The sequence below is a fragment of the Colobus angolensis genome, unplaced genomic scaffold (assembly GCF_000951035.1).
Source record: "Colobus angolensis palliatus isolate OR3802 unplaced genomic scaffold, Cang.pa_1.0 Scaffold147, whole genome shotgun sequence".
In the NCBI taxonomy this organism is placed as follows: domain Eukaryota; kingdom Metazoa; phylum Chordata; class Mammalia; order Primates; family Cercopithecidae; genus Colobus; species Colobus angolensis.
This window is the reverse complement of record NW_012114566.1, coordinates 5832245-5857399: the sequence shown is the minus strand read 5'-3', so window position 1 is coordinate 5857399 and position 25155 is coordinate 5832245. Positions and strand designations below refer to the sequence as shown.

At 36.2% G+C, this 25155-nt stretch overlaps 1 protein-coding gene across 1 annotated transcript in view; it reads right to left on the bottom strand.

The window, feature by feature from the left end:
• Window positions 1-24806, bottom strand: part of ARHGAP15 (Rho GTPase activating protein 15) — a 630040-nt gene extending 605234 nt beyond the window's left edge. The window contains exon 1 of the mRNA XM_011935698.1: window positions 24665-24806. The gene's annotated coding sequence lies outside the window, so the exon portion shown is untranslated. The remainder of the gene's footprint in view (window positions 1-24664) is intronic.
• Between the last annotated feature and the right edge of the window lie 349 nt (window positions 24807-25155).

Below are 25155 nucleotides of genomic sequence, written 5' to 3'. Positions count from 1 at the left end.
AGGAGGAGGAGGAGATTTATTGGTATATTTCATTTATATAATATTCTCAAAAATGCAAACTAAGGTCTGCTAACAGAAAGCTGATCAGTAATTCCTTAGGGAAAGGATAGAGGCAAGTATAGATCACATTAGGTATGAACAAACTTTTGGCGATGACGGATATGTCTGTTACCTTGATTTTGGTAATGGTTTCATAGGCATTTACACATATTAAAAATGAACAAATTGTGTATGTTAAACAATTGCACTTTGTGATTCTTCAGTTATAACTCACGAAGATGTTTATAGAAAAGTTGTTTTAGTAATTGCTTAGTCAATTTATTTTGCTCTTATTTTCCTTTCTATATGCTTACGTGAGTGATGTATTATTCAAAAGTATCTAATTGAGAATGCAAGAGTTTTTTCAATAAGTATGAAATAAAAATTTGAAGTACGTATTAAGAAGAAAATCACATATTTTCTAGAAAAATAGTTTCTCCTTTGAGTGCATTCAAGTGTTGATTTCCCACATTATTCAACAGATTCAAACTCTAAGGACAGTGTGTTTGTAATACTGGTGGATGAAATCACTCAGGCTGAAGCCATTCTCTTCTGGCCAAGAGCATCTAGCCACAGTGTTTACATAGCCCAACCATGCACCATTTACAGGACACGTTGCTTCCTCAGAAGCTGCACAAATTTCAGTGTCAAATCAAAATTTGCATTCCTATATTGATTTCACAATCAAACCATAAATTGCCTCATGATGTGCTACTGTCAAAAGGCTGGATTCCTTACAAAGCCTTTTATCTGGCTTCCCCACCTCTGTTTTCTTGGGGACAGGTTGCAGAAAATATTTTCGAGATTTTCCTTCCTCAGATCTTTCCATCAGGCTGATCTCTCTCCCTACCACAATGTCAATGTTATTTCTCTTAATTTGCTCACTGTCTCCTCTCCAGCCCTCACTTCCTTTTCCATCTGACCCTGCCGTTACATTTTGTTGACACCCTCTCCACTCAGGTTGTTCTCTTTATTCTACTTCCCACGTGCTTTGTTCTGCAAGGTCATTGATTTGATGCTACTTCATAATTCTTCTTCTATTGTTAAATCTTTGGGTATTTCTAATTTTGCAGACCACTATGTTGCTCTGGGGAGACAGAGAAAAATGACACAAAACCTTGTCTTAAATATTTCTATCAACAGAAGACATACATATACCCCTTCAACCCTTATTGAGATTCTCCTAAGTGGCAGGCACCATTTTAGAGACCAGAGATAATCTTTGTTTACCAAGTGCCTCAGAGTTTGGTGAGGGCAATGGAGAAACAATCAATAATTAACTGAGAATAGGGCCGTGCCCAGGTGGGGAGAGGAGCAATGGCATTAAACTCAGGTGGAAGTGGGAGGTGGAGAGAGAGGAAGTCTGCAAGAGAAGATCAGATCACACCAGAACTAAGTCAGTTTAGGTCGGACATTTCTGGCAAAGGATTCAGCAATGCGAAGGTGTGCAGATACGTGGGATATTATAAGGTAGGTACTGAAATATGTCATGAAGGGAACATAAAGTATTAGGGAGGTTCAAAGAAAGAAAGAAACAATGGATTTCGTAGAGAACATGGCATTTGACCTCTCTGTGGGGATATCTGATCATCTTGCTTATCTTTCATCTGGCTGAATGATTGACTGAGAGTCCCATCCCTTCTAATCCAACTAGTACCAGAGAGGCTGGTATTCTAGACACTCTGAGGAAGAGAATATGTGTTGTCCTGGACATACATAACACACAGTGTTTTTTGTGAATGAATTGAGAATGGTGATCAATTAAGAGGGAAGCAGAGCCCTGCTGCAGGACAGAAGGAGGACGGTTGAGGATGGAAATCTAACAGGATGATAACAACAGCTGTGTCAGTGGCTGTGGGACCTGTGACCGCTGTACTTGTGGGTTCAGAGATGATTTCCTTTCATTCATCCCATTAGGAGCCTCTCATTCCAAGCAGACAGAGTTCTTTCTGGGTCATATTTTGCAAGTGGTTTTGGGGTCCCACATAGAGCCCTTTCTTTATTCCCTTTCAACTCCCCAGTTTCCCCCTGCCTACATCCTAACAGTTTTTTCTCTAGTAGACACCCTATAATCCTTTCATATTTCAGCTGCCAGAGCACCCACTGCAGCATTCACTTAGGCTTAACCTAAATACAGAGTCAAAATTTATAAAAATTTCCATCATCCATTCTTCCCTACCTATGAATCACTTAGATGTATATGGGAGGGGGATAATTAGACTAGCTAACACAATATTATATCAATCAGACCTTCCCTTAACTCTCAAGGAAGCATTTAACTGAATCTCAAACTGGAAACTCTTCTGACTACATGAAAGAACTGTCTTAGAGTAGAAGAGCATTGATCAGTCCACTCTATTTATGCCCTTCCATAAATTCAGAGGCGGTAGGATTTGTGACTGGGGGTGGGACATTAACATTGCATTCTAGAAAATGGTGCCTCCTAGAGCTGTATGATGCAATGTCCCTGCCATGGTGGTCTCATTTTTTAGCCTTTATGAAATAAGGTTCTAGGGAAGAAACTCCATTGCAAAGCCTGCTCAACATCGACTCAAAAGAAACCCTCACACCCCAGAGTCCATATTGACTTGGCTTTCAGAACCTAGGAGTGGTTGTCCTTCCAGGAATATCTGTATTAATTGCAGGGTGGTCTCTGAAAGAGAATGCAGAACTCCAGTTTTGTGAGTCTTTCTGCATTATTATTCCAAAAATATTCACAGGGATGTTAAATTATATTCTGTTGTTCCACCCATGTTTTCAATCCTCACTGACCCTCAATTTTCTAGATTTAGTAGATTGTAAAATCAATAATATTTGCTTATGCTTATTTCTATGTAATTTAGTAACATCAGGCTTATTAACTTCAAGTCATATGAAGTTTAGGTTTTGCTTGATCTATGTGCCTCTTCAGTATTCCCCTTGTTCTTCCTAGAACATGTCACCCACTCATGTCATCATCGTTATTGTTACTATTAAGTTTTGTTAGAGAAAACATTGATGCCTTATGTGTTTATGTTCTTACAGGAGGCATACAGCGCACTGGTGAATAACTAATGAAAATATTGAAGAACTGGCTCATTTTGCATGTGTTTGAGATATCCATTGATTTTACTAAACTCTCCAAATAAATATCCCTGAGTTAGAAATTGAAATGTAAATCACTTAAGACTGGCTTCACTATTTCTCTAGACTTCCTGATTTTACATGCACTAACAGAAGAGCAAGAATACCTTGTGATATTGCACTAGTTCTCCTTTCAATCCTGCTTAAAAACAGGAAGCAGTAATGAGAATGCACTTCATAAGAGCAACATGAACTTTGGCTCTGCTCAACCTATGTGGTTCGATGGTGTCCTGGGCTTCTGGGCTTGATTTCCCTACTCATACTGCAAATAGGAGTGAACATGATATTTCATCTAATCATAAATTTCATAGCTGCTCTCCCAATTATTTGTTGCATTCTGTTAACAACACTAAGGCTCAGTAGCCTGCCCTTTTGAGTTAGAATGTATATTTTTGACATCTCTTTCACATCAACAGCATTAGAAGTAAAAATATATTAAGAAATTTTTGAGCTGGGAAAAACTGGATAGGCACTATGACATAATCTTTATGCTGCTGAACAGAGAAAATGTAGGCTTGGGAATACTGAACATCATCCCCAAGGTGTCACATCCTGTTCAGAATTACTCTAGGATGGCACTAAGGGCCCACACCACCGAGCATCCTTGATTTTGCCATAGACCCCCAAATCAAGTGGACCTTGTGTATGGAAAGAAAACGTAACAAGAAATGTAAAGAACATCTGGCAGATAAAATGATCATAGCATAGCCACATTAGGTATATATCATGCAAGTCTTTCTATTTAATCTTTCGTAAATGTTCCTGTGCTTCCTGACAAAATAATAAAGACTTAAATGTTTGTTGAATGTATAAATGTAAAACAAAGATGGAACCTAGTGTATACCAGTGTATGTAGCCTGGCAAAGCATTGTCAATAAGAAAATGTCTTTGACCAAGTTTGTTACTTTAAAAATGTGTAACTCACCCTTGCTAATATTTGTTAGAGTAAATAAACTATGGATATTTTATTATAAGTTAGAGGCAGAAAGAAACAATGTTTCTTATGCCTTCTGAGGACAGTATTAAAGTATGCTTGGAGATTCATGTAATTTTTTAGTGTGAAAAATACCATATTTCTATTTCCCAATAGCCCTGTGTCTTCTTCTTGTTAAAAAATTACCACATTTATCACAATCTTAGAATTTGCAGGGATTTTTGCTTTGAGAATAGCCTTTCTTGAGTTTCAGATTTTGTTAGGTACTTGATATTTTTCCCTAAAAAGAAGGATGCTTCTGCAAGACACACGTTATCACTGAGTTTTGTGAGTAAAATCTCAGAGGCAAGCAATGGCCATACACTCAGGGAATTCCTATTTCATGAGTGTTAGCCTGGGTTTTCACTCTGTGGAAAGGGAGCTGTATATTTAGCACATCCACCACAAGGAGCCAAGGTCCCCTCTGCCTAAACATGCGCAAACTTTCTGTGGTGACATGACCCCATTCCCTTCTCTGCATGTACGAGAGGAGCTGTTTCTCCAGGTCTGCTAAGAGCTCATGGCAACTCCACAGACAAATAATATTTCTCCGAGAAATTCATTTCTTTCCCCTAGAAAGATCTTATGTTGATCTGTGATAGAACAAGTCTGCTCCCCTGTGGAAATGACTTGTGGTCGTGGTAGCTCCAGTAATGTGTGCCACAACCTTGGCGTCACACTTTCCTGACAGGTCAGTAATTAACTCTCATTGCAATTGTTTGTTGTCTCCACCACAGCAGCCATTTACCAAAATAACGTTTTAATTTCAGTTTCCTTCCAGTTCACTTTCCTTTTGTTTTCTCCCTGTGGCTTCTACATCTCTATTAAGTCTAATTTCCCCGACCACTTGTGTAAGCTGAGAGAGTGCAATAAAACTCAGTTTCAAAAATGTCGAATATAATGAGAAAGGAAGATCACAGTAAAGGAATGTGACCATAGCCACCCCACTGGGTAACATTGTCTTTGACTGGGCAGGTGTTTTATATATAGGAAACGTGATAATAAGATTTTGCATTTATTTAACTTAAAGCAGGGAATCTGGAGTATTTGCTGCATTCGCTGACAAAGTCTGACAAGTCTGCTGCATGGTAAATTGTAATACAGTTATTATCACTGCACATGGCCATCTTAAGTGGTGAAAATGTCAAGTAAAATATATTTTGAAAGTAGAATAAGTGTGTGGTAGGCAACCTTGATCTTTCTTAGCTCTTAGCCTTTCAAACTCCATCCTGTTGGGAACAAAGCAGCTGATTTAACACTTCAAATATTTATTGAGCCTCTACTCTGAGACATATACTTTGCCACATCCCACGGGTTCTGCAAAGTTATTAAGCACCCTGCAGTAGAGTTAAGCACAAGCATGCTTGCCTACCATGAAGTCTGATCCGAGTGCAATGGAGAATGGGACTGGAGGCGATTTTAGGGTGGAGATGATGTTAGACCTGGATGCTGTATGATAGCAGGACTCTGGATCAAGGGCAGTGTAGGTTGAGATCACAAGATTTAAGGAAAACAGAAGTGAATATCCACACAAGATGATACAGTGTTGGTGGCTAAGTGGGAAAGCTATGGCTGATTAAAGCTGCATTAGGAGAACCTGTCTATTTTTATTAAAGAATTGGGATTTTGTCTTATAGATCCTGGGGAAATTTGATGATTTTGTTTAAGGTATAACCCCTTTCTAAGATACTTGATGAAAAGAAATCCACAAGTAAGAATCCTTGACCCCTGAGGCTGCAAAATAAATACATAACATGCTCTTGGGATGCTTCTTAATTAACTTTAAATCAGAATAAATATTACAGTATCTATTTGTAAACATTAATCTTACGAAAACAGCACCCTGTGATCTGGAAAAAATATTCCAGAATTTTAGGTGCCTCACTTTGAACATCTAGGTACAAGTTCAATGCTTCTGGTCACCGATCAAATGAAAAGAAAGGTAAAGACTTAACAGGAATCACTAAACAAAGCATTGAAAGAAAAGGTTTCTAGGGTGCGATTGCATCTAATTAAAGAGATATAAGGAAAATAAAATTAAGATTAGTGGAACTGCTTCTGAGTTTCCCTCTGATGATCAGGCAGGTAGTAAAAAAATTGAAACACAAATAGGAAGAAAATGCCTGCGCCATTGTAATTACATTTAGGGAGCATAAGAAATTTTATAAAATGGCAATCTTCTTAGATACAGATGAGAGCCATAAGGGGCATAAGTAATGCAATCTTCTCTCTGTTTCCTCTGTCAGTTTTGACCTAATCTAGCAAGAAATGCTGAGCGATTTTCCGCCTCTTGCGTACAAGTATCAATTAAGGGAAAACAGGGTGACTATCTTAGGGCACTGATGATGAAATGTCACTTAAAGAGAAAACATCAGCTCTAGAACAAGTTGCTCAGCAGCCACAGCGTTAGGAAACAGTGGGGAAACAAATGGAGTCCTAGATCCTCGCCGGGACAGGCTGCTTCTCTAATCTTTGTTGGGAGAGTATCAAGGGCAAAAAGTACATTTTAACCTGTGATTGTCTCAGTTTCCTGGGATTTCTTGTTCCGTAGTGTTTCTTTCTTAAATTGCTTGACTCAGTTGCAAAGTCTTTTTATCAGACAGATTTAAATCTAATCACCCATTGGTTGCAGTTACCCAGGCTATCTCCATCTTGGCCTGCCCAGGGTTCAAATATGTGGAAGTTGCACCATGTATAATTAGTACTCGACAGTAATTAACAGTAATCAGTAATTGACAGCAGTCAAATATGGTTGACATTTGTTTTATTTAGCAAATCTGCTGTTGTATCTATTCATCTTTCCCTAATGCTCGTCTCCAAACTCTGAATTTATTAGATTGAATTTCGGTGCCAAAAGGGCATGTCTAATGATGGGACACTAATGTCATCGTCTATTGTTGTGAAGGACAATGACTATATCATTAAAATAAAAGTTTTCAGAATATCTCCTTTAATGCATTTAAAAATCAGTTCCCTCTTGCTCAATTATTTATGAGTAAAATACATTTTAAATAGCTTGTGTGTATGTGTGTGTGTGCATGCCTATGTTTGCTTATAAAGTTCAACGAATTGTCACAAACTGAACACATTCTTGTCATTACAGCCGAGCCAAGAAACACAATATTATCAGCACTCCAGAATCCCCCCAAAGCTCTGTTCCACTCACTACCCATCTGACCCCACTAAGGCTAATTATTCTTCTGTCTTCTGAGTTTTGCCTATTTCTGAACTTTATATCAATGAAACCGAAAGAGTCTACTTTTTCTTGCTGAGCTTATTTCACTCAAACTTTTATTTGTAAAGATGATTGCTATGCAATATTCTTTTGTGAAGTGCCTGTTCAATACTTTTGCTTACTTTTTAAATCAGGTTGTTTGTCATTGTCTTACTGATTTATAGAAGCTGTTTATATATTATAACCACAAGTATATTTTTAATATATTTGTTGCAATAATTATCTTTTCCCACTTGCGGGTTGCTTTTTCCCTCTCTTAGTGGCATATTTTCATTAATGGAGGTCCTTAATTTTAATATTGCTTAACTTATTATTTATTTCCCTTTATGATTGGTACTTTTTATTGCCCTCTTAACAGGCCCTTGCCTAATTCAAGGCAACAAAGACTATTCCCATGATTTCCTCTAAATGGGTTGTTGTTTCAACTTTTATCTATTTTTAGAACTATGATTCATCTGGAAATAATGTTTGTGTTTGGTGTGAGACATATATATACACACACACGTATATATTCTATATGGAAAGAAAGTTATATATATTATATATAAAATATATATTATATATATACACATATACACACAGACACACATACCCCTACACATATATAAATTGGAAGGACCTGTTATCTCTCCTGAAAGGACCAGGAACTGGCTTTTCATCTGAAGTGACCAGTTGCTGGCGAGCTCTCCTAGCCACATGTGGTGAAGAAAGGTTCAGTTTGAAAGGTGCTGACAGTGTCAAGCAATTACATAGATCTGCGGTCACAATCTAGGTAAATATTGGCAACTGGGGATACAAGTTGAATAGGAAGAGTTATACAACAGGTGAGTAGAAACAGTCATTGACAATCTGAGGGGGGGAATACTGAGAAGTTCAGATTTGCGGATTCTTATCAACTAGGAGGTTTGTTGCTAGGTGGCACAGTTCTCAATTCCGGCTATTTGTTCAGGTCTAGCTCAATTACCCACAAAGGAGATTGGCAATAGAAAGGTAGAACCTCAAACCTAGCAAGAGAGTGAGGCAATGAATGACCAGGTTACCAGCAAAGGAAGTTGTGGTCAAGGACAAAGCAAATGCCCAGTGAGGAAGAGGTGACCCACTGAAGTGCTGGGACGTGTAAATAAGGTGGGAATACACTTGATTTCTGCATCACAAGCCCAGACCAAAAGATGAGATCACTCATTATAATTTATTGTTGAATCCACAAAACCCCATTACACTAGAATTAAAGATTGCCTGTATTAAGGTAATGTTTCACCTGAGAGTAAGGGTCAGAAATAACTCAACCAGTTCCGGATGTGCACATGCTTCTGGTAGTGATAAGAAAGAGAGCTATGAAGTAGTAATCCTCAATGGTCAATGTGTGGAGCTTATTAAATATGCAGACTTAATGGAAACTTCCACAGATATTCCCATTTAAGGAGAATGAGGAAGAGGCTGAGAAACTGCATATTTGGTCATAATCCCTAAGGGATTCAGCTGCACCCTTTTTTAAAAAGTTATTTTTATAAAGGGTTATATAAGTTATTTTTTAATTTTATATGTGCATTATTCTAAAATGGTTACTCATTACTATAGTGTCTCCTTAGTTTTACAGCCCATTGCTGCTATCTTCATTTGTTCATATTACTGCTCTAATTAATTTTCCTGGGAATGAAACTTCACTTTAGAATATGCTGGTGAGGGGGACAGGTATGGTCCATAGTTGGAAATAGGGAGAGATAAATGAGTAGGTAGCTAAGTAGGTAAGTAAACAGATACATAGACACATAGGTGCATGAAAATGATGCTGTAAATATTCAAGACTAATTAAAATATGGTACTTTGTCAACCAGACCAACATTCAGTCATAAATACTGCTGGAAAATAAATCATTTTGCATAAAAGAAATACGCAAAGAGATCCTAGGCAATCTGGGTCAATGCACAACTTTGAGTGTAAGAGTGCTTTTTTATTTTTTATTTGCTTATGTATATTATGAACTTGGTAAATGTGAGTAAAATAACATCGATTTCAGCACTTAAAAAAATAGTTCATAAAAGGAATGCTTGTACACTGTTGGTGGGAGTGTAAATTAGTTTAACCCTTGTAAAAGACAGTATGGCGATTTCTCAAAGAACTAAAGACAGAAATACCATTTGACCCAGCAATCCCATTACTGGGTATATACCCAAAGGAATATAAATCATCCCTTTATGCATGCGTGTATTCATTGAGGCACTAGTCACAGAATCAAAGACACAGAATTAACCTAAATGCCAATCAATGATACACTGGATAAGAAAATGTGGTGTGGTACATATATACTAACTATACAGCCATAACAATAATGAGATCATGTCCTTTGCAGGTTCATGGATGGAACTGGAGGCCATTATCCTTAGCAAACTAACACAGGAACAGAAAACCAAATACTGAATGTTCTCACTTGTAAGTGGGAGCTAAATGATGAGAAGTCATGGACACATAGAGGAGAACAACACATACTGGGGCCTACTGGAGGTTGGAGGGTGGGAGGAGGCAGATGATAAGGAAAAATAACTAATGAGTACTAGGCTTAATAACAGGGTGATTAAATAATCTGTATAACAAACCCCCACGACACAAGTTTATCTATGCAACAAACCTTCACATATATCCCTGAACTTAAATAAACGTTAAAAATTTAGTGTATGGGAATGCCCATTCAATTTCAGTTCCATTGCTTTCTGCAGGAGGTTCTGCACAGAATGACTTAGCATGTACTCTTATTACTGTGCAGTTGGTTCCAGTCTCTTGATGGCTTTCTATTTCTTTTTCCAGAGGTGGATGATTTAGCCCTGAGGTGGTTCAAGTAATTGTCTGAGGGAGAAAAAAAAAAAAAAAGAAAGTAGTTCTCCTTGATAAAGACCAAAGGAAGTTTGGTGGAGGAAAAAAAAAAAAAAATTCCACAAAATACTATATCCTCAGGCTTCCTTTCAAGAAGCCAAGATGATCAAAATAGTGAAAAAATATTTGTCAGTTCACATTACTTAAATTGAAAATTTTTACTGAATTTTTCAATCCTTGTCTTTGATGATAAGAGATACAATATACTATGTTCATTGTACACCTTAAAATGTATCCTCTTCTTTCTAGGATGAATAATTGAAGGTTCTCTTCATGCCTTTGGTCTCTCGAAGTGCTTCAACTGCCTTTTCAGGAACCTTAATCTAGGAGTTATTTGAGGGGCTAGATACTCCACTTAAACAAGTTTAATTTGTTTTTCCTTCCTCAAAGTATAGTTGCCAGGCCTCTCCCCACAAGGTGAGAGGCAGAGGAGGAGATGGTTACATATGTGATATAACTAATAGGTTCCAGTTAATTGGGTGCTACTGCAATTCGAATTACTGTAGCCAAATTTCTGTCTAAATTTAAGTGCTTCACAAAGTGAAATACAGGATTTTTGCTTGGATACATTAAAGTAAAAAAATGCATAAATATTTAGAGTATTAAATGGTTGGGAGAATTATCCATTTAATTTAAAAATTATTGAATATTTTTCCTCTCCATCTTGTTTTATTTACTTATATCCTTTTTTATAACCACGTCTGAGACAGAGAATCTAATCTATTAAAGGAGAAAACGTGTGATGAAATGGGTTATGCAACCAAGCCCCAGCTACATTTCCCCATCTTGTGCACTCACTGGTGGGTTTCTTGTGTGTGTGTTTGTGTGTGTGTGTGAGCATGCACACATGTATGTGTATTTAAATGGCTACCACTGTTATTATCACAACACAAGGTATGCAAACCTCTCTTTCATCTCCCTTACAACAGTACATCCACACATTCTGATCCATACCCTGCATCATGTCATTCAAAAATCACAGTCGATGCAAAGATAAATGTATTTGCTATTACTTAGTCAAGTTAAACTTTTAGAGACATCTTTTAATGATTTTTTTTTTTAAAAAAATGCTTTGGGGAGGGTTGGCAGCGGAAGAAAGTTTGTTCTTTCAAGTTAGGAAAATGAGCCCAGTCATGCAAGCTAGACAGACACAACAAAGACCTAAATGAAGAAGCTATACATAAATGGATGGTTTTTTTTCACAGAATAATCTAATGCTCTAGTCAGTCTCTAAACATTTATTAGGATTTATTGCATATACAGAAGTTATTTGGAGGACTCTAGTTCTCTCTAATCATTACCCTCTGCTCCTGCTTTTTTAGGAGCAGCTATAAATTCAAGAAGAGGTGGAAAATCGGCAGACTGCCAACCAAATTCAACCCACAGACATATGTTGTTGGGCCTGAACAATGTTTTGGAATGTTTTGAATCAATTTCCAATTGAAAAATGAGGGTTGTTACTTTTAAAAAAACAGAAAAGGATGTCTATATGTCTTCTCTTGAAAATTCATAAAATGTGGCAAACTGATCCAGGTATGTATGGTAAGAGACAGCTCTTGGTGTACACCTTCTACATCCTTCAGACAAGGTGTCATATAGACATCCTCTTCTCTACAGGTCCTCTGCTACCCATTTATCTTGTATAGATATCCCGACTGGCCTGGAGACATTCCTGACTGTGACTCGTAGTGTCAATCACTCCTAGGAACATTGCTCCTCTGATGTATGGGTTGAATGGTGATCACGCTGCATATTAAGTCAATATTATTTTCAGTATTTCATTATTTTTAAATCTAAGCTGGTAATATTGCAAATGAAGAGCAGAACCAGGAGACTGCATTTGCGTTCACAATTGTACTACAGCTTTAGAAGGAGGATCATCAAACATTAGCATTACTTCATTTATTCTTACAATTTTCTCAACATGACATTAGTTACAACGAGTAGGATATTGTGCTGTGCTCTTTGTTCTTGCTAAGCAAGTTCCCCTTTTCCTCCCTCTCTTTTCTCTGCCTTCTTTACTGTTTCTATTCTATTTAGGCAGATAATTACATCCTGCTTTATATTTGGTTTCTGTTCTCTATTTGAGCTGTGTGTCTCTTCTGCCCAAAGTGACTGTGGGCTCCTTAAAGTCAGACACCATATTTGTCAGTGTTGTTGCTCTGTATTGTACTTAGGACATTATAGACATTTGGTCCCATGCCTTGCTCTCATTAATTCAATGCCCTAATACCAATTGCTTTCAGAATTAGGATTGAAATTGGTATATTCATCCAGCACTGTCTGAAATTCCCTGCCTTGAACTCCCACAGGCCATAAGCATTTCCAGTATGTTCAAGTTTGCCACCATGATTAGAATGGCTGTGACTCCAAGTCCCAAGTGTTGTTGGATTCCTGTGTTTCCTGCTTACCTCTCCACATCTAAAGCTGCCAGATGTATGCATGATACAGCTCATCATGGTCAGGAGAAGTCAGATCACTGCATTTGACCTTCCCCCACCCCTGCCCCAGGATGTGTACACTCTGCGCATCTGACATGCTGACTGGTCTCCAGATTTTTTGTCAAGCTGGTTTCCCACCCTGAACCTACTGCCCACTTGCTAATCCCCTTTGCTAATGCCAGACTTCAAACCTAAAGCTCAGTGCCAGCTGGCCATAGGATACAGATACAGCAGGCTCTTTGTGGACAGCACCACGGCTGCTTGTCTCCCCCGCATTTTGTGGGCACATGGATTCCCCTCTGTCACCCTTGCTCTCAGGGTAGATGCACTAACATGAATTGCTTTCAAAATTAGGACTGAGTTGGGATATTCACTCAACCTACATATATGGAATCCTGAGTTGGTTTCCCCAAAGGAAAATGAAACAAAAGAAAGAAAGAAAAAAAAAGACGAAAGACTTCTTAACTGGGTTAGCAACCTACACTCTGGACTTCCTAGTTTCTTTTTATATGTTTCCTTCTCAGATTTGTTTTTCTAGGACCCTAGTAGATCTGTCTTGTGGACCATCTACCTTATTGCCTTACCACTCCATTAAAAAAATTAGATTTAAAATAAAAGTGCATCAAGAGAATTCTACTTTCTTTTCTCTCCTTGTATCCGCCGTTTTTCTTTGCTTCATTTTCATTTCAGGCCTAAGAGTCAACGGCCTACCTGTTTTTGAATTGTTTTACGTGATAAATGTTGATTCTTCATAATTAAAGGGTATTTTTGGTGAGGGCACATCTTGAGCTGCTTGAAGGAAAATTTCTTACTTATTTCCAAAAATTGGTAAACAAACAAGAAAAGAGTTATCTCTTCTTCCCTTTGCCCACACAGCTATGCTATACTCCCCTACACAGCTGTATTGAGAAAATGAAACTAATAGCAAGAAATTGCTTTTGATGAGTTTCATAATTTTATCATAATACTTGGAATCGAAATAAACCAAAATTATCCTAGCTTGATTTTTACATCATAGTGAAGAAAAAAAAAGTCACTCTTTGATTCAAGACCTGCTAAAACAATTCCTAATGCTGCTCTTACCACCACATTTAACCTTTGTAAAGTGATTTGCTATTTGCCTCCTGCAGGGTAAACATTTTTAAATACATCATTTTATTTTTTTTCTCTGGGAGGAATCTCACCATTTTACAGATGAGCCAACTCAGACTCAGAAAGATTAAGTAACTTGCCCAAAATAATATATAGTATCTAGCAAGTGGTAGGGCTCGGAGTTGAATTTTATTTTTTCTGACTTCCCAGCTTGTGCTTTTAATACCTATTCTATCTCTGTAAGAAAGAAAACAGTTCCGGACTAGAATTTGAGAAAAAGTATGTTTTAATGGTTATACCTGAAATGTGTTTTAACCCTTCCGTGTCCTCCCACAATTCAATTTCTCCATGCTTCATTGCCTTTTTCTATGAAGTCTACTAAAAGCTCCCACTTTCTCATTGACTTTCTAGAATTATCAAGTAAAATAATGCATGCAAAATAACTTTTAAAACTGTAAATAGAATACAAATAGATGATAGACATTCTTACTTGTATTACTCGAACCCAACTATCACCATAAAGCCTTAAAATACATTCATAAGAAGCAAAATAAAGAGGCAAGAGAAATAGCAATATAAAAGCATGAAACTCTTTTGCCATAATCTAGATAAGACTCAACAGATGACCAATTAGTGACCATGACAATATGTGCAAATGGAAAGAAAGGAATAAATGCTGCTTGAATATGGCAATTGATTGGATATATGGAATAAGTGATATGGAATACATGATATGAATATCATGTCACTTAATAATAAATATGACTTCAGGAGTAGAGATGTAATCGAAATTGGAAGGAAGGCGAGAATAACCCCTGGGAGAGGCCATGGAGTTAATGTGGGACATAATCACTTTAACCTGCTGATGGGACATCATAGAGGAAGTATCAAGTGACAATTAGAAATAAGAGGGAAAATTTTGACAGAGACACCAAGGCTAAAGATAGAAGTTTAAGGACCGTATTTTCAGGGATGAAATTGAAATCATAAGAATGTCAAAAGAGAGGCCAAAAACAAGATGGTTTACAGCCGTGGCATCCATTAGAAATATAATATGAGCCACACATGTAGTTTAAAAATTTCCTGTAGCCACATTGGAAAAGTTAAATGAGATAGGTGAAATTAATTTAAATAATTTTATTTAGCCCAATACTTCAAAATGTAATCAATTGGATATGTAATCAATTGAGCATGATTAAATGCCAAAATATTAATTAAATATTTTACATTTTCTTTATTTGTACGATGTCTTCAAAATCTGGTGTTTATTTTACACTTAATTCATACTAGCCCTTCTTCAAGTGCTCAATAGTCACCTGTGGCTAGTTGCTACCACATTGGATAGGTGGATCTAAGAAGAAATTTTTGAGAATTAAGGGTCAGGGGGAGACATGGAATCCAGAGAAGACCAGAAAAAGAGAAATAGGAAAAACACCTGCAGTATGGCAAAAACCAAGGCAAAAGAGTGTTTTCTTCCTCATATGTTTTACAGTGCCTCTGCATAGGCAATATATGCAGAGAAGATACAACAGGTTTCCTACAGATGGCATTGTTTTAGACATCAAACAAAGTAGGATTCTTTTAGAGCCTTTTAGACTCTAGGGCCTCATGAATAAAGTTCAGCAATGCTTAACTGCTAACACTTAACAGGATTCAAAATTACAGCATAGCATACTGAAAATAACATGGACTTTGCATTATGCGGATCTATCTACAAATCATGACCCAGGCTACCAAATATCTTTGTAAATTTGTGTATTTAATCTCTTAACCTTAGCTTCCTTATCTTTAAAATGGGGATACAAACCCCTTTACATGATTTTTGCGGTTACCAAACACAATTAGGTATGTAAAATTCTTGTCCCATAGTCTACACAGAATAAGTCATAGCTATGATGATAATTATTAAGAATCTCACTCTAATAATTTATATTGATGAATTTCTCAAGCAACTGTAAACATCTTGAGAATAAGGTAATATTGTCTTGTTTTGGTGACACTATAGTACTTACCACAGTGCTTCAGACACCACTGAGGTAATCACCATATATTTTTTTCTTTAATGTTCTACTTTAGGAGAACCATCAAAGTATGAATAGGTGGTATTATACAGAAGCTCAGATTACTTGATTTCCCCAGTGCATTTAGCAGAGAGCTGAATTTGGGTTCCATTGCTCAGTTTTTAGTCTTTAAAATTCTAACATGAAATTAACTAAAGCAGAAAGATAAATGAACAGAAACAGAAGTTTCTCTTGACTCAGCACCCAATTTCCTGAGCATTCTACCTTCCATAGCTCTTTTAAAAAGATGTCCTGTTTTGACTCTTTTAGGAAATGGATTTAAAGTGAACATAAAATTAGTCAATTTTAATACCACAGTTTAGTAAAATTGCTTAAAATTTAAATACTTAGAGGTAGTTGCTGTTTCTCATCAGTTTATGGCAATATGTTTTCAGCTGGTGGGTTATTTGTTTCATTTTTAAGAAGCATATAATGGATACAGAATTCTAACCCAACCTTTCATCACTGCCAACTTACTAAAACTATAACATATATATAGTACATATAGTGTCATTTATTTGAAATATATTTCTAGCTTCTCTTCTCCCAAATACCCTATTTTTTAGACCAGGAAAAGTCACACATCTCCAGATGGTCTTACTTGATTCTATAGCCCAAAGTCAATCTTTAGGGCATGCATCCTTTCACTAAACAAATATTTATTGATGTTATCATATGCCTACCCTTTGTTCTAGGTTCTAGTATTTAGTAGTAAAAAGATAGGCAAGGTCAATACTCTCATGGACCATTTTAAGGTGAAAATAGCTACTAAACACTGAAAAATAAATTATAAATACCATATCCAAACTAATATAAAGGAAAACAAAAGCAGAGTAATGATATAAAGAGGGCCTTGGAGGAGATTGAATTTTTTTTTTTTTGTCTTTTTTTGTTGTTGTTGTTTTCTTCTTCTAGGAGATTGAATTTAATTTGAAGTATAATAGAAAATAATTTGGAATATTATAGTAGAAGAGTTTGCATGGTTGAAGTCTTAAAAAGGCCACTCTGTCTATCCTTGGACAATGACTATTGTGGGGAAGACAGAAGCAGGGAGGAGACTCAGGAGAATTCTGCAGTAACAGCAATGGAAGTGGAAAGAAGTGATTGAATTCAGGATATTCTGATGTACCTATACCTCTTGCTTGATGTCTAATTCATTCCCATGAAATACAAAGCTATTCAATAAGAGCCTAAGATTTCCAATAATCACTTCTAAGTATAAAAATACATCAAAAGAACCACAATAAGGTTCAAGTACATCACAGCAACAATTCGAAAGAAAACAAATTGAAAATAAAATGTAATATAAAAGAAGTTTTTATGTATTACATTTCCTTTTTTCCATATCTTTTTCTTCACTAATATTTTTAAGGATTGTGAGACTTATGGGTTTTGTGCCCTCAAAGTATACTTAATAATATATTACAGCACAGGAGTCACCTGGGGGCCCAAAAATAAAGCCTGATTAAAAGGTTGTAAACATTGCCACCTCTTCAACCTTCTTGAATTAATTCAAACATGTACAAACCAAAATTGTTTCATATGCTTCTTGATATTCTCTCTAACCTGAAACCAGAGAGTAAATTGGTGTGTGTGCTTTTGTCTAAAGTTTGATGTTCATCCAAGTGTCACATTGTGCTGTATTCACTTAGCAAGATTTTTGAGAAAAGTCATTCTATCAGCAACCAAAAATATCAAAAGTAAAAGAACTATTAGCCTGAAAGAAAAAAAAAAAAAAAAAGATATAACACCTTAAGGACCATTATGGAGAAAAGTCACGTGAACAGTATAATGAAAACTAAATTTATATTTTACAGGCTCTATTTATTGCTGATAAATTAGATGAAACTTTGGGTAGGAAGTAGTAGGGAAAGAGTCGAATCAGGGGGTAATTCTTAGACTCTTGTCCTGAAAAGAAAGATGAATATAGTGTCATTAACTAAGGTGGAGACAAAAGGTAAAGAAGCAAGTTGGGTTGGGGACAGGTGGGCAGTAATTAGGAGATTTGCTTTGAGTACTGTATACTCATTTTGATGTCTCTATGTGACATTCAATGAAGATGATGAATGGGCAATTGTATTTATAGTTTTAATGCTAAGAGAAAAGGTTTGGTCTTGAAATCTAATTAGTATATCAATAACGTTTAAGGTCATGAAACTAAATAAAATCACAAAGTAATAAACCTAGAAGACAACTAGAAATCCAAAGACTGATCTCAGGACATTCCAACATTTAGAGAGCTGGATGATGAGGTAGTGTTAGCAAAGGACACAGAAAGAGCATTCAGGTAGTTTGGAGGAAAACTGGAAGAAAAACATTTTTCAGAAGTCAAATGAAAAGAGGGTTTCAAGAGCGAAGGAGTGTTCGATAGCATCAAATGCAGCTCAGACAGTGAATAATATAGATACATAAATGGTTATTAGATTTGGCAAAATGGAGACCTTTGGGATTCTGTCAATGGTATATTCTATAATATTTCTATGACACTGGACTTACATGTATAATTGATATTTAGATCCTTATCTTTGTCTACCTCTTACCTACTGAACTGTTTTCATTGGCTAAGTAGCATATCTAATTATTTGTGTCTCCAGCAATTCTTAGGACAACATAGTATACTTACAGTTCAAAATTATTTATGGAGTTGAATTGAATTGTACTAATAACCAGCGAAAGAGAAAAAATAAGTTGCAAAATCCACAATTGTATTGTGTGTTACTAACAGGGACAAGTTTTAAAATAAGATATTCCGTCTAGTTTTTGACACGTAGAAAATACTTTCATCAGATGAACTTTCCTACCATTGAAGCAAAGATAGAAACTATGAAGCATGTATTCCCTCAAATTCCTCTCCTCACTGGATCTTATTTATATCCAATTAATCTACATTCACGCTCATTAAAGTGCTCTCTCTTCTGTTTAAGGTTAATTTATCTACTTGAGCTAGCAATTATACCCATCTGTCTTAGTCTCCTCTGAGACCTTGTTGGGTTTCTTTATTTTCATTCCTTTTCTCCTCCTTCACTTGAACGTTCATACTTTATCACCCTTTTAAGCTACTATCTATTTCAAGCTTTAGAAAAGGAACACGGCATTTAGGCTGGGCGCAGGGACTCACGCCTGTAATCCCAGCACTTTGGGAGGCCGAGGCGTGCGGATCACGAGGTCAGGAGATAGCGACCATCCTGGCTAACACGGTGACACTCCGTCTATACTCAAAATACTAAAAAAAAAAAAAAAAAAAAAAAAAAATCCGGGCGTGGTGGTGGGCACCTGTAGTCCAGCTACTCGGGAGGCTGAGGCAGGAGAATGCCGTGAACCCGGGAGGAGGAGCTTGCAGTGAGCGGAGATCGCGCCACTGCACTCCAGCCTGGGCGACAGAGCGAGACTCGGTCTCAAAAAAAGAAAAGAAAAGAAAAGGAAAACAGCAATTTATATATGCTATCTCTAGTTCTTTGCTTCCTTTGACATCTCACTCCAAGGCTTGAGTGTCACTAAAGTCACTAATGTTTTTGTCTTTAGTTATACAGCTGAGAAAGAACACATTTTCTTATAAGGAAAGCAAATCGACCTTTAATCTTTTAAAAACAAAATCAGGCCAGGCGCGGTGGCTCAAGCCTGTAATCCCAGCACTTTGGGAGGCCGAGACGGGCGGATCACGAGGTCAGGAAATCGAGACCATCCTGGCTGACACGGTGAAACCCCGTCTCTACTAAAAAAAATACAAAAAACTAGCCGGGCGAGGTGGCGGGCGCCTGTAGTCCCAGCTACTGGGGAGGCTGAGGCAGGAGAATGGCGGGAACCCGGGAGGCGGAGCTTGCAGTGAGCTGAGATCCGGCCACTGCACTCCAGCCCGGGCGACAGGGCGAGACTCCGTCTCAAAAAAAAAAAAAAAAAAAAAATCAATTTTAACCATAATAGCAGAAATACCAATAACACTGTGTTGAGATACAGTTGTTAGAGACTGGCAAAACCTGAAAAGCTCAGCAACGCAATCCCGTGAAAAAGCAATGGAGCTTCTGTACACATTCTCATTAAGTGCTGGTGGAAGTTCAAAAAGTTACAAATAACATGAAGGACAGTTTGGCAACAACTATCAAAATTATTTTATCCTTTGTCTCATAAATGTTATTTTTGGAAATTTGTTATAGATAGATAGGTTAGATAGATAGATAGATAGATAGATAGATAGATAGATAGATAGATAGATAGATAGATTTTCAAATAGAAACAATTACACAGACATTCATTGAATTAGAAAAACTTGAAAACATTCATCACTCTTTTTACAGGAGGCTGGATAAATTAAGTATGATATTTCCATACAGTGGAATATTATACAGCTGTAAAAAAGAGAATTAGTTTCTTAGTTTTGTTATAAAATATCTCTAATTTATATTTTTAAAAGAAAAAGCAAAGTGGAGAGGTGCATGCAGTTATGCTATATATATACACACATAGATGTGCATACATATATATATGGTTTTTACATAAACTGTGAAGTATAAAATATATAAAACATATGAAAAGTGGTTATGTTGGATTAAGATGGGGATAAATGGGATAGATAGAAATAAAAATATAAGAAATAATTTATCTAAAAATATTGTATTTAGGTTTTACGTTGATTTTGAACCATCTCGCTATATCATCTATTCTTGGGTTAAAAGCAAACAAAACAAAAGGCCTTCATCAAATGAAAGAAATAGATTGTTATAAGCATAGCCTGAATAAGAACCTCAGGCACCTGAACAGATAAGTCAGTGCCTGTCCCTACAGAAATATCTCCACTGACCTCAAATTCTTCTGCAAAGAGAACGTCACTTCACAGTGAGATAAGTGGAAGAAACAAATAAATCCTGACCCTAGATAGACAAGCCATCAAGATGTAACAGTGTGGACATTCAATTATGTATTTCCCCTGCTCGGGAACCCTGTTGTTACTTATATCCAGGTCCACGCTATTTATGATCTCACACTATCTTTCTGGCCTTACCTCCTATTACTATACTTCCGTCTAACAAAACTGGAGAATTCACACTGCCTTGGAATTCTCTGACACGCAATGTTTTTGTGCCTTGACACGGTTCCTTCCTGTCCTTTGCAATGTTTCTCGTCTTCCCAGTGCTAGATTTCCCTGAAAACTACACAAAAATTTCCTCCAAAACTGTCCAGAACTTCCTGAAAGTATGTGATCAGATGATACAACACCTACAAAATTCTCTAGTTTATGGCCCGGCAAATAACAGGAATGCAAAAATGCTGGATGAATTTCTGCACCCTAATAGAGCATTCTCTGTATCTTCTTATGGTACTTGACAAATTTTATTTGCATCATAATTATTAAAATAATAGTCACTCTAGATTACAAGCTTTTAGAAGGCAAATGTTGTGAGGAGTTGTCAAACATACAGTAGCTGTTGAAAAATATTTTTTAATTTAGTTTAATTAAAACTCATGTTTCAATGAGATCCGCCTTTAAATTAAAACTGTATTTTTATACAATTATGGAATTTGAAGAAGTTGGGAAATAATGATTATTTAAAATGGGACCATACGTGACTCTGTAGTAGAAATCTGAGACTTTTGTCCTTTCTTCTGGGGAAAGCATTTTAATTTCCACATCAGGAGACTCCTCTTTTCAGCAGAGAGTCCAAATGCTGCACCCCAGTGCAGGAGTGGGCCTGTGAGCTAGGCATGGTCATGCAGGCTGTTTGCACCCAAGTTCAGTAATTGTTCAGCTATGGTCATGTGATCCAGTTTAGTCCTATCAGATCTAAATCTGACACTTTGCTGCGGTGATTGGGGAAAGGCATTCTTTCCCCACAGTTTGTTGAAAGGATCAGTAGTAGCTTGACAATTTTGTGAGAGCTTCCACTAGAGACTGCTTACAGCACAGTGAAAAGAACTGAGGAATGAAAAAAAGTGAGTCTTACCCCTGATAATCCTGTGTGAGCTCCTGGATCCAGTCATTCCTGACTTTGTTGTCCTTGGACTTTTCACGCATAAAAGAATATCTATTTTGCCTAGGCTAATTGGAACTCATTTTCTATCATTTGCAAACAAAGAAGTTTTGCCCACTCTACGCTGAAATTTAGAATACTTACAAGGGCATTTTAAAGTCTAATCATGTAGCATTTATTGTACAGTGTAAAAAATATGCTTTTGGTACCCAAATAATTAAATGCAGAGTGTTCAATAACTTTTAAAAATACATCTATTAAAAACTAAGTATGTTAAATAATTTCTAAGTGTATGGGAATATCAAAATTGCCTGAAAACGTAGTGCAATTTTTTTTTTACCTGCTGCAAGAAAGGTGTTTCTTTATTCAGGAATATCTTAAAGAAATGGATATATCACTGGGATAGATCCTTCATATGAGACACTTCCAGAAATTCTGTGTTTAAACATCACAGGCAGGACCAATGGTTAACAAAACACTCTCCCTCTAAAGTCTTCCCGCAACCATTTACCATGGCATCAGTATCCTCACTTGAGATCCAATATTTAGCTAATCCTTTGGGCCCTGTCTGCTGAAAGAACATATTGAAATTCCACTGGGAGGAGAAAGCGAGGCCTGGCTAGGAAGTCAAAGCTCTGTAGCCTTCTCCTATAAGTGTGGATTATTTTTATTAGATTCCTAAGTGCTGGAAAATGGGATGAGTACATTTTAAAAGTTCAAGTGATTGGAAGGAGCCATTGAACGGAAGGGTCTATCTTTCTAAGTACCAAGGTTATAAGACTCTAAATTAGGAGCAGAGCAGGCTGCTCCAGAAGAAAGTATTAAAAAGGAGCAACAGGAGGAATATCAAGGAAAGATTTTCTCCTTTCTGAGTCTTACTGAATGCTGGCCCCAAGTGGAAAAGGACGACATTCTCTGAGCAAATCAGCTTTAATATGACTTTCCAAATAAAATCTTGTGTATTATTTTCATTTCATCAAAACTTGTTTCTGACTCATCCACTTAAAACACATAAAGTAATAGAATTCTATAGTAACTTATTTGCAATTAACTGTCGTAAAATTTGGTCTGTACATTACTTCATTTTACAAAGAATTCTGAAGGTATTTTAATTTACCTATCATCTTTACTCATTGATCTTTCTAAATTCATATCAAGTTCACTTCAATTCATTCTTAATTTTACACATATTCCATAAAATATGTGTATTTTAATTTAACAGTTTCTGCAAGAAACTACTCATTTTTACAGTGAATTTGTTTTTTAAAAGCATTCAACAGTTTAAAAAATTTTCATGGACTTTTCTCCAATGCCAGATGTTTATCTGCATATTCATTCTTGCTAACATGTAAGTATTACATGTGTTTATTTATTTGATATTCTTTTATAATAAAATGAAATAAAGTAATAACATATCAACCAAAATTATCTGAATTATACAGCTTTTATAGATGCAGAGGTTCAGAACCACAATATTGAAGACAGATTTAAATAATGCTTTCCATTGTGAGGAAATGCAACAAATTGAAAATCTAATCAGAGTATCAAAGCAAATACATATTACCAAGGTCTTCTTATACTCTAACAATAAAAAGTGTATTGAACACCAAGTTCTAATCTCTATTTTTCTGTGATCATTTTAATAGTCAACAAGTAGATAGCTTCAGTATTGACAATTGAAGATGTCTTGAAATGGAGTGTACTAGAATGCCTAATAATTTCCTACTAAATTGATCATGTCAAAAAACATTTATGTGTGTTTTTCAATAGAAGACAATAAAAGAAAAGAAAATTGTTGCCACTTATCAACCCTGTAACCATTTTTTAATAACACAAAAAAATAGGTGTTGTGGGGGCCATCACTTATCCCATCCAACAGCACAATAAAAATAATATTAGGGAAGAATGGATCATATCTTGGGCTTTTATTAAAATTCTTTCAAAAATCTACAGTCAAATTTATTTTAGGCATTTGTCTCTGAGATAGGCAATATTTTGATGTTTTCTGCACACATGTTACAGCACACAAAGACATTCTGTAAAAGCAAGAAGTCAATATAAAAGAAAACTACATGTCAGTTTATGACTAACAAATCCTTTTCATTTGTAAGGTTTATTATTTTGGAATATTTCAAAGAAGGAAAATTATATAATTACATAAATAACAAAAGTATATCTCTAATTTGCCTCTCTTCTCAGAGTAACCTTCAATGAAATCAGCTGTGACTTCTTTTCTAAATATAAAATTTTGCTTATGAATTAGAAACTTACCCTCATTTCACCCTATATCTTAAATGAAATTTAGAAAAAAAGTTTTCAAATGTCATGATAGACAGTATTCCTTTATATTTTAAAATCTCTTTGCCTTTTAATTAGCTACATATTAACCTTTTAAGGGTTTTTAATGCTAACATTGATACTATGCTTTAGAGTGAGTATCTTTCACACTGAAATTCAAGCTGCTTCTCATTGCTATAAAATGCCCCTTTCTCTTTCCTTATTTGGGTGTTGAACAATACGTATTTTTATAAAACAGTTGGTTAAAGGTGCAAAGTCTCACATTATTTCTAGTAGTCATTTTTAAATGCACTTCAAACTAAAACTGTATACCTTATTCTGTCTTTAACATTTTGGTACAAAATCTTAGCAAATCATCTTCTTATTATTTTAGTAAGCGACATTGGAATTTGACAGCTGCAAATATGTAAAGAACATTCTTTTCTACGCCAAAGGAAACCAGTCCATGTTTTAAGCACAGGTAAAAGCATCATATTTTGTAGAAATGTTTGTACGTTCACACCAAAACGTAGGAAACTCTGCTAAACATGTTCAAATTTAAATTTCATGTACAATATAAAGTTAAAACTTACCTTTTCTCGGCAATGACCTGTTATTGAAACTGCCATCAACTCCTAACTGCTAATGACTCTTTCAACAAAAACGGAAAACAGTAAAGTCACATGTCGTAAGAGTAGGCCTGTGTTGGATGCTGCTTAATTTCAGTACTGGGGGAAGAAAAAGGCGGGGGGTGGGGTGAGCACAAAACTTTTAAATAAAACCACTTCCTGGGTAGAGACAGTTAACCACACACATCACATCATTACTCAATTTGAAGAAATTGCCTTGTATAGTCAACAATATTGGTATTTTTCAACGTGATTATCAATTGTCAAACATGACACATGTATAGAGATTTTATCAATTTTAACTTAAGGGAGGAAAATGTGTGATTAAAAATTCATCAGTGGGAGGAGCAGACTGCTAAGCACTGAAGAAACTTCCCCTTTCTCTGCCTTCTAGCAAGGACTTAAAAATGAAGCGTCTACTCTGCTGGCTACACTTGAGATGTTCCCATGCTATC